General features: G+C 32.9%; 2 non-coding genes across 2 annotated transcripts; both read left to right on the top strand.

Moving 5' to 3' along the window:
- The first annotated feature begins 760 nt into the window (after positions 1-760).
- TRNAS-GGA (transfer RNA serine (anticodon GGA)) lies at positions 761-847 on the top strand. Its single transcript has one exon. It is a non-coding gene; the product is annotated as a tRNA-Ser (tRNA).
- A 2,741-nt stretch (positions 848-3,588) lies between these two features.
- Positions 3,589-3,661, top strand: TRNAF-GAA (transfer RNA phenylalanine (anticodon GAA)). Its single transcript has one exon. It is a non-coding gene; the product is annotated as a tRNA-Phe (tRNA).
- The last annotated feature ends 7,444 nt before the right edge of the window (positions 3,662-11,105 follow it).

The raw sequence follows: 11,105 nt of genomic DNA, 5'->3' as shown, positions 1-11,105 counted from the left end.
AATTGTTATTTTTTACATTACAGGAATTGATAAAAACTAAGAAAGAAATATGGTAATCGGATTCAACTCCATCTTACTGGAATTGTCTACCAACGAAAGAAACTATTTTTATTTGATTGAAGGTACAACTTAGAATAACCTCAGTTGATTTAATTATGATACAAAGAAGAAAAAAGATCGAATAATCATTGTATGATGAAAATAGAATAACCGCCTATTTTTTGTGTTGTGTACTTAAGGGTATACACTATACAATCAACTATAAAAAAACTGTTTATCAATTTCTATTTGTAATAGATAGATGGGATAAGGATTTGTGTTGATAACTCTAAAACTGGTCTAGAAAGGAATTTAAGAATTCTTAAGATATGGAATCGTAGTCTAAATAGAATCATGATCTAAAGATATCCATTAACCATAGTCTACAAAATATAAATCCCTCGCTCAGTTGATTCATTAGAATTTCTAATTTATTGATTTAATCTGGTCGGTATAGTATAAATATATAAATAGAGAATTCAGAAAAAGAAGAGAACATTGTTTTTGCAAACGCGAATAGAATTTTTTGAACAGTTTTTGTAAGAATTTTTTTTTATCTTTATCCTCCCAGCCTAGAAGGAAAGATACTTCTTTTACTATGATGAAATTTTTTCGATTTTGATCACTTTGTAGTAAGAGTTGATTGGTTGTACCTACCCAATAATCTAGAATGATTCACTATTCACTCGATTTTAGTTTTTTGGGTCATAATCATTATGTAGGAGAGATGGCCGAGTGGTTGAAGGCATAGCATTGGAACTGCTATGTAGGCTTTTGCTTACCGAGGGTTCGAATCCCTCTCTTTCCTTTCCCTAACTTCACCTAATTCATCGATCTTACTAACCATAATAGATCAAATAGCAATGGATACGACTATTCCAATAGTTAGACCTTTCTTTGATATGGATTCTTTATTCCTAATGGCTGTGGTACAAAAAATACTGTGTAAAGAAAAGAGTAGAGTAGACAAGGAATGAAAATCTCCCTCTCGGTCTATGACACCTAAATGGAAGAAAAATCCGAATCAAACCCTTAGTTATATTAACCTTAGGTTAATTTACTTCGCCGAAAGGGAGCAAAATGGGTCGAACCCTTATTCTTCCTTATTCTTGTTAGTGTTGATTATATTTTTGTTAGGTAAGTCTGACGAGAATAATATTCTACAACTAGCAATTCATTTATTTTCAAACCGATCCATTTACTATCTATTATTTGATTGACTAATCCTTTATATTGGAATGGTTGAAGAGTCGAATGGTTTGGCAATTCCTCATGGGGGGATGAATCGAGAGAATTTTGAATTAGAACTTTAGATTTTTGTTCATCCTTCGCTGCAATAGTATCTCGGGGTTTGCAGCGATAACTTGGTATATCTACTATACGACCATTGACTAAAATATGTCTATGGTTAACTAATTGGCGAGCTCTCGGAATAGTCGGAGCCATACCCAAGCGAAAAAGAATGTTATCAAGGCGCATTTCAAGTAATTGTAGTAAAACCTAACCTGTTGACCCTTTTGCCTTTCCGGCGATACGAACATATTTAAGTAATTGTCGTTCTGTAAGACCATAATGAAAACACAATTTTTGTTTTTCTTCTTGGCGAATTCGATATTGGGATTTTTTCCCGGAACGCGATTGGTTTCTAAGATCACTTCCAGCTCTGGGCCTTTTATTGGTTAGCCCTGCCCCCAGGCGGCGTATTTTTTTGAAACGAGGACCTCGGTAACGCGACATAAAGACTCATTCTTCTTATTTATATTTAATTATTAATTCTTATTGATGAAATTTCATTCTACAGAATAAACCTAAACTAAAAATGAACTAAATTCTAAATAAAACGAAATTTACTTAGTTATTCTATTAAAGAATAATGAGATGAGTTGGATAAATATCCAGATTTTTATATTCTATATATAGAAAAAGAAAAGGATTCTTTTCGTTAGATAGTTGGAAATTCCTATCACATAATAAATCAAGGGCTTTCGCCAAAAGAGGAAAACATTTTTTTTCAATATTCTTTGATTTCAAAGATGCATTATCAATCATGTAAAACATAGAATAAAATAAATAGAGAAAAGTCGACTATCGGAATCGAACCGATGGCCATCGCATTACAAATGTGATGCTCTAACCTCTGAGCTAAGCAGGCTCACATAACATAAATTCGACATGTATAAGAATTCAACAAACTCTTAGAATCTTTGCTATTCACTATTATACTATTTTAATTCTTAGCTATTCATATTCGCTATTCATAATGAATATTAATATATTAAAGAATAGAATATAGAATTTCAAATAACTGTTAAATATTATAGAAGATAACGATTAATCTAGCGATATAGAATTTCCATTTTTTATCACAATTAAATATTCTTTTTTTTAATATGAAAAGAATCGATCGTTCAAGTATTCGGAATTTCATGGGTAAATGAGTGGAAGAGAGGCAGATGTATAGCGTATGTATCCACCTATATTGAATTGCCGATACAGAAATGATAAAATCGTTTTTGATTGGACCGAATATAAGCCTCCTATAGATATAAAAGATGAAAGAAGATAGACAAGAAATCAAAGACAAAGAGGAGAAAACACTTTTTCGAGACAATAATCGGGATCTATCTAATGAATTCAACGGTTCCGGTATAAATGAAAGAAAAAGGGGAACGAGATCACAATGAGATTTTCATCTCAAAAAGGGGGATATGGCGAAATCGGTAGACGCTACGGAATTAATTGGATTGAGCCTTGGTATGGAAACTTACTAAGTGATAACTTTCAAATTCAGAGAAACCCTGGAATTAATAAAAATGGGCAATCCTGAGCCAAATCATGTTTTCCGAAAACAAACAAAGGTTTAGAAAGAGAAAATCAAAAGGATAGGTGCAGAGACTCGATGGAAGCTGTTCTAACGAATGGAGTTGATTGTCTTACGTTAGTAGAGGAATCCTTCTATCGAAACTTCAGAAAAGATGAAGGATAAACCTGTATACATACTAGAGAAGAATTGTTGTCAATTGATTGAATATTCATTGATCAAACCATTCACTCCATAATCTGATAGATCTTTTGAAGAACTGATTAATCGGACGAGAATAAAGATAGAGTCCCGTTCTACATGTCAATACTGGCAACAATGAAATTTATAGTAAGAGGAAAATCCATCGATTTCAAAAATTGTGAGGGTTCAAGTCCCTCTATCCCCAAAAAGACCATTTGGCTCCCTAATTCTTTATCGTATCCTTTTTTTCTTTATCCTTTTTTCGTTAGCGTTTCAAAACTCCTTATCTTTCTCATTCACTACTCTTTATGCAATGAGCGTAAAATCACATGTGATATATATATGATACATGTACAAATGAACATCTTTGAGCAAAGAGTCCCCATTTGACTGATTCACGATCGATATTTTTATTCATACCGAAACTTACAAAGTTGTTCTTTTATCAAATTATAGGCCCGAGATGAGGCTTTGTAATACCCTTTCAATTGACATAGACCCAAGTTGTCTAGTAAAATGAAAATGAGTATGAGACATGAGGAATAGTTGGGATAGCTCAGTTGGTAGAGCAGAGGACTGAAAATCCTCGTGTCACCAGTTCAAATCTGGTTCCTGACACATGATTAATTTGTATGAATCTCTATTCTACCAATTAATTGATATGAGCAATTAATTGATATGAATACATATTCATTAAGAGTCTAGATAATAATACATATTCTCCTTCTCGTTCTTTAGAACCCTATCTATTTGATTTTTATAGAGGGGGTAAAGAGTTTATTATACAAAGTATGTAAAAAAAAGGGAGATTCTATTTTCTCTTCTTTTTTATTTCTTCTCTGGTTCAAAAAGAAAAGAATGTGAATACTTCATACACATATGCATATTCGAAGGTTAAGGTTGAAAGATTCAACAGAGTAGTTAAAGGATGCGAATAAATAAGATTCAGTTTTGTATTTTCTTTTCCATTTTTAATTTACTCCTACATTACATGACTTTATAGATTCCCCTTAAGTGATGTGTGCAGTCCAAAGTTGATGCTGCATATTTCGTTTGGTTCCTCCTATCGACTTGGCTCATCCGAAATAAATATTTTACAAATTTGAGAATCCCGATTAATTCTTAATTTTATTTTATTGTATTTTTTGTTCTATACATAATAAAAATACAAACCATAAACGAGACTTCAATTACTCTGTTTAATCTAGAATCGAACCTGGAATCTATAGAATTGTATAATTGAAGATTCATTTTTTATCATTCAATGAGCATCTTGTATTTCATTAAATTTTGGGAGCAATATAATCCTTACGTAAAGGCCATCCTATCCAACTTTCAGGCATTAATATACGTTTTAAACGGGGATGATTATCATAAGAGATTCCCAACATATCATAGGATTCCCGTTCTTGAAAATCCATACTTTTCCAAACCCAAAAAACAGACGGAATTCTAGGATCCCTCCCCGGGGCAAATACTTTTATGCATACCTCTTCTGGTTGATCCGCGCCATACTCTATTCTAGTAAGATGATACACACTAGCTAATAGTCCGCCTGGTGCTACATCATAGGCATATTGAGAGCGGAGATAATTGTAACCACATACATATAAAATGACAGCAATGGAATGCCAATCCCCCGGTTTGATTTATAAAGTCTCTATTCCTTGGTAATCAAAGCCCAAAGATCTATGAATTAGCCCATGCTTAACTAGCCAAGCAGACAAATGACCCTGCATCTTTTTTATCTCTCCCGCATTTTTTTATAAGTATTTCACATTTACGATGAAATTTATGAAGATTGAGCCGCGACTTTTTATTCTGTGCAAATGAATCCTGTCTAATTTACTAATTCGGGGGAAGATACTGAACTTTTGTATTTGAAAAATGTTTTAGGAGAAATCTCTGAGGTAGATGTTGGTTGATAAAGGAATCCTTGATCATAATTTCCAGTATGAATACTATGCCCAACCTGAAACTTGTAATTGGTAGTAAAACAACGATTCTCTCGCTGAGACATAGTTCTATCTAGATAGATTTCTCGAGATATTTTCTTACGAAGTTTTGTTATAGCATCTATAATTGCTTCTGGTTTAGGTGGACAGCCCGACAAATATACATCCACAGGAATTAGCTTATCGACTCCACGTACAGTACTATAAGAATTGGTACTGAACATCTCCTGTAATTACACATGCTCCCATAGCAATAACATATTTTGGTTCAGGCATTTGCTCGTATAATCTCACTAAGGAAGGAGCCATTTTCATTGTTACTGTTCCGACTGTTAAAATATGGTCCGCTTGTCTAGGACTCGACCTTGGTACTAGTCCATAACGATCAAAGTCGAATCGTGAGCCTATTAGTGAAGCAAATTCAATGAAGCAACAACTGGTACCATAGAGAAGCGGCCATAAACTAGAGAGTCTTGACCAATTTGAAAGATCATTTAATGTAGTTGAAATAATTGAATTTTGGGTTGTTCGATCAAATAACGGAAACTCAATGGAATTCATAACTATCTCAATTTTTTCCTTTTTTCTTTTTATTGTCTGAATATTCAGGAGCTAAGACCATTCCAATGCCCCCTTTCGCCATGCATAAACTAAACCAACAATTAAGATAAGCACGAAAATTAAAGCTTCTATAAATATAGATACACCTAATACATCAAAACTCGTTGCCTATGGATAAGGCTTGATAAACTAGAAAGTTTCTCCGATCCTTTGCTAATCAGAGCTAAAAATCCCGAAATGAAAAATACCAAAATAGGAATAAGACTTGATATGATTAGAAATGCCCAAAAAATATCATATTCATAAAGCAGAAACATAGATGCACTCCTATGAACGTGGGAAATATACCGGATTAGTCAATTCGTCTTGAATTTTTTAAGTCGTTCATAACTGTTTAGTTAAAGTAAGAATTGCTTTTGGTCGAACCATTTAGTGGGTTGGGCGTGTTTCCTTTCAAGATTCATAGATTATAATCCTATTTTTATTACATATCTTTAGATATCTTTTGATTTTTTTTAGTTATAGTTAAAACTAACTATTGCTCTTATCCAAATTCTCTTGTTTTCATATCAATCTTACCGAGTATTCTCTCTAAAGAAAAAGGATTCTAAATATAATTCTCATTTTTTTTATGAATATGTCCATCTGTCTCTTTTTATTAGTGGTTTATAATAGAACAAGTAGTCAGATGTAAGAGAATGTCTAGGAATTTTCATCTCAAGATTTAGAACATATGGGTCTTATTATATTCCTTTTATTAGAATCCAATCCCGATGGAGGATTTTATATTCATTGAATATCGAAAGAGAAGACTAGGTCTAATTAAGGTATACGAAGGAAAGTCTATTTTACGTTTTAGCAAAGATATTCGCTTTTCAAACTTTATATTGTGCACAAATAGCGCGCATTACCGACGTAAATTACTCTTAGATTTGATTGGGGTTGGGTAAGGTATACGAAGGAAAGTCTATTTTACGTTTTAGCAAAGATATTCGCTTTTCAAACTTTATATTGTGCACAAATAGCGCGCATTACCGACGTAAATTACTCTTAGATTTGATTGGGGTTGGGTTAGGTTGGAGTTTTTAACCAGACTCGTGTCATGATACAAAATCCCATAGAATTGGGTATACCAAACGAAGGGTACTATAATTAATTCGTTGATTTCGGACAGGAAAAGATGAAAATTGTAGATGAATTTTCCTACGAAGAGTACTGAACAAAAGTTGGTTTGTTTATCCACAACTGGAAAAAAATCGATTGGGTCCATTGAAATGAAATGTGTTTTTGCTTTTAGTTTGATATTCTACTTTAAACGATCCCCTTGAATGGGCTTATAGTAATGATTGTCTTTTGATGAAGCAATCACTCAGTTAAAACAATAACGAGGAAATTCAAATGAAAAATGATACAATTTTTTTTAATATTCATTTTTATTTTATAGGGCTCTAGGGCTATACGGACTCGAACCGTAGACTTTCTCGGTAAAACAGATCAAACTTATTATTATCAAAATGATCTGAACTGTTTCAAAGACCCAACATGCATTTTTTGTGCATTGGGCTCTTTCATTAACTATCAGCTAGTTCGCCATTTTTATTTTTTACCGAAAAATAAGGAGATGGCTCCATGTGCTCTGAGTCATTATGTGGATTCAGATTCAGGAACACTACCAAAGTTTTTCAAGGGGGGTTATCTTGACGTAGGTCTGCCTCTGGCCTAGATTAACGTAAGTGAAATGAAGTCTTTATCGCTCTATTTAAAAATCAAATATGAAACTTCGTACACCTTAAAGTTCATAGGACGAAAAGAGATTTTTTGAGGCCCTTATGCTCAGCCTAGCATTGAATAGACTACCATTGGGTTTTAGGTAGAATTATTTTGTAAAAAAAGTTTAATAAATAATATAAATAAATTATTTTTTTAACGCAGAGTTGTATATTAAATAACCAAGAAGGGGAATAGCACCAAAAATAACAATTTAGAGTAGGGGTGTTCACGGTCCGGTTTTTTCGGTTTTTAGGTCAAACCGAAGCCAAACCGTTAGTAACGGTTTTTGTCAAGCAAAAAACGAAGCCGAACCGTTGAAAATTTAAAATCGAACAAAACCAAACCGTTACTAACGGTTTGGCTCCGGTTTGGTTTCATGGTTTGGGCTTTTTAGGCTCATTTTAGTCGTGTCCATTAAACTAACTTAGTAAAAAAACTGCACTATTAAAGCTGTTAAAACAGCTAAAACTCTGTCAAATATTGTTAAAAAAACTGCAATAATAAAGCTGTCAAAACAACAAAAATTATGCCTAATATTGTTAAAAAAAACTGCAATATTAAAGTTGTGAAAAGAACAAAAAAACTGCCAAAAATGTAAACAAAAAGCAGTAAATGAAAACATCAAATATTGTTCCATAACATCAAACATTAGACTAATACAAACAACCTACTAAGCTGTCCAAAAATAGCCAAATTGTTGTCCAAAAAACATTATCAGCAAGCTCACTTCCAAAATGATATCCAATTCATAAGCTTTTGCTGTCCAAAAAAGTCAATATTAAAACATCACACCATAAAATGAGTAACCTACAATAAACACATCCAATATTAATGTTAATCCCATGCTAATATGAAAAAGTAAAAACCCTAAAATTAGTCAAACTCTGAGTTCTGATAATAGCTATGATGCTTCAAAATGCATATATTTGTATAAATTTTGTAACAAATTAGAAGAGAGCTTATGTAGTTTGTTACAGACAATCTGATCAAAGTTTTATGATGTATATCAGTTTTGAACTTGATAATCAACCAATTTACATCATAAAGCAATTCTATCGACTAACTCTTTAATAGAATCAATATATCGATCAATCCATACAACACAATATATATTTACCTTATTGAGCAACTTTCGAACTCAAAATCCACCCTGGATCGATCTTTTAACCTCTACTTCACTCCTTGAAACCGATACCCATTTGATTGATAATCATCTGCCTCTTCAGTGCTCGACATGTTTTCTTTCTCTTGAGATGTTGAAAGAGGTTACTCGATTGAAGTAATTAAGAAAATTTGCTCATACTTGTCGCTGCCTTCGATGTTAAAAGGAGAAGAAGATCTCGAAGTGAAAGAGTTAGATCTACATATCAAATCAAACCACAATTGAGAGCTTGAAATCCAGCAAAGCAGAGAGAGAGATAGAGAGAGAGATACCTGCAAACGATATCGAAGATCATGATAGAAAATGAAGAATACTTGCTTGATTTCAACATCTGTTATGAGCAATCAGGGACGGGGTGAGCAATCAGAACTCGAAACATACCAATTCAAAGAGAAAGCAGGGGTAGTGTCAAGGCGAAGCTGTAAGAACCAAGCGGAGCTACGAAGGCCCCGACGTGTTTGCCTTCTTCGCCTCTTAGCCGCCTCTCTGCCAATGAATGGATGAACAACGAATTCTAAGTATACGATAACAAATTAGGGTTAGGTTACGTTCTTCATTCAATATGTTGTCGTTGCAAGCGTGCAAGGTGCAAGTTGTGACTGACTAACTTATGGGAATTTAGTGGGCTTCACAGTCAATTTCATTAGTCTCACTTCACAAATAATGAGTTGGGTTAATAGAGTTTTTGTCGTGGGCGTTTTACACATCTATGATTTTTATATAAAAATTAATATATATTAAATTAAAAGTAAATATAATTACATATAAAAAAAAGTTAATTTGTATATGTATAAATCCTACGGTCCGGTCCGGTTTTTATACGGTTTGAAAATCTTGAAACCGTAAGCCAAACCGTTCATTACGGTTTGAAAAGTTTGAAGCCGCAAGCCAAACCATAAAGAAAAATACAAACCGCCAACCCAAACCGATGGCCGGTTTGACCGGTTTCACGGTTTCAAACCAGACCGTGAACACCCCTAATTTAGAGCATGAAACCCAAGAAAGCACCGGTGAGGGCACACCAAAATCACGAAGCACCATACATGACACACCACATTAAAATTTGCAGCAACCTTTTACAGCTTCTTTGAATCACTCAAAATCACAACTGCCTCATCAAAATCCATCCGTTTGCAACAAAATCATATATTTAAAGTAGATTGATAGTTGATTTAAGTAAAGGAGGGTCGTTGAGCCAATTCCTGTAGTAGAAGCAACCAAATTCTCCAAATCAATTTCAAGTGTGGCTAGATGATTCGTTGAAGTGTGCGAGAACAATGTGAATTGAAAAGTACTTATTGGGCTCCTATTCTTCTTCGTCATTTATTTTTAAACACTTAATTTAATCTCATTTGCATTAGTTGGTTTTCTTGAAGAAAAACTGTTCGATGAAATGTCTAAATGAAATGACCTCATGCAAGGTAAAAGTTTGTTTTGCTAATCTTATGTCTTTGTTAGTAAAAGTTGTAGGCCTAACGAAAATAAACCACAACACTTGGTTTTATTATTATCGTCGTTAGCCAAAGTTGCAATCTCTATAAAAAAAACTTAAACAACTTGAAGGTTGTGATCCATAGGTGGCAAGTCTTGTAAATTTTTTGTCCAATGCTTTATATGTTAATAATCAATAAAGGAATTAGGAGTGTTCGTTTGGATGGATCGGCTCGATCCAATTCAATCAAGTGAATCCAAAATGATTTCGGTTTTCAAAGCATAGATCCAAATAATCCAAACTAAATTAAAATCCAATCTGATCCAATCAAATTAAAATTCGGTTGGATTGGTTTTTATAATTTGGTTTTCAAAAATCAGAATATTTTTTAAAACCATATATAATTAGAATATTACCCAACTTTATAAAAGAAAAAAAAAAACAAATAACTTAGTTGTGGTTTAAAGTTTATAAACTACTACTAAAAATATATTAAAGTTTAATATTTTATAGAAAAAAAACTTTTGAGAGAAAATACATATTAAAGTTTTTTATTAGGTGAAATTTTTTGAATCTATTTGAAAAAAATAATAAAATAATAAATAATTACAGATATATATTAAAGGTAAATAAATAATAAATTGTTATTCGGTTTTTTTGGACTATTCAGTTCTTATTTTATAAGCCAAAACCAATCCGAAATCCAAAGTATTAATTCGGTTTTGTTAAAAACCAATCCAAAAATCTGAATATCCGAACCAAATAGTTCAATCAAAATTATCGAACTGGATAAGGTGTGTTTATGTCATTCTTATTCCCATTATTTCTACTTCCCTGCAAAATAGATGTGCCAATCTATATTCTCTGCAAAGTAGATGCGCCAATCTATAGACCCCGTAGGATATAAATTAAGTTAAATAGTTGGACATGTGATGGACTGAACTTCCATCACTCAAAAGCAAATGGGTTTGATTTTTCAATTGTAGTGGGGATATTTGCACCTTGCAAGTCATATGTGAATAGTTCTATAGTATCCATTCAAAGAAAAACTACATCCAAAAATCATACTGTAGAGGTATCATTTGATCGAAAAACAAATAGCAATCCTAGTTCAGAAATGTTTTAGCATTCCAGCAAGCATCTTAAAGCACACCAGCAACATTGAAATGCAGCTTAGATTGA

This window comes from Lactuca virosa, chromosome 2, assembly GCF_052849685.1.
Source record: "Lactuca virosa cultivar CGN04683 chromosome 2, Lactuca_virosa_CGN04683_v6, whole genome shotgun sequence".
Classification (NCBI taxonomy): Eukaryota; Viridiplantae; Streptophyta; class Magnoliopsida; order Asterales; family Asteraceae; genus Lactuca; species Lactuca virosa.
Note: the sequence above shows the minus strand (reverse complement) of the source record. Positions and strands in the feature narration are given on the sequence as shown.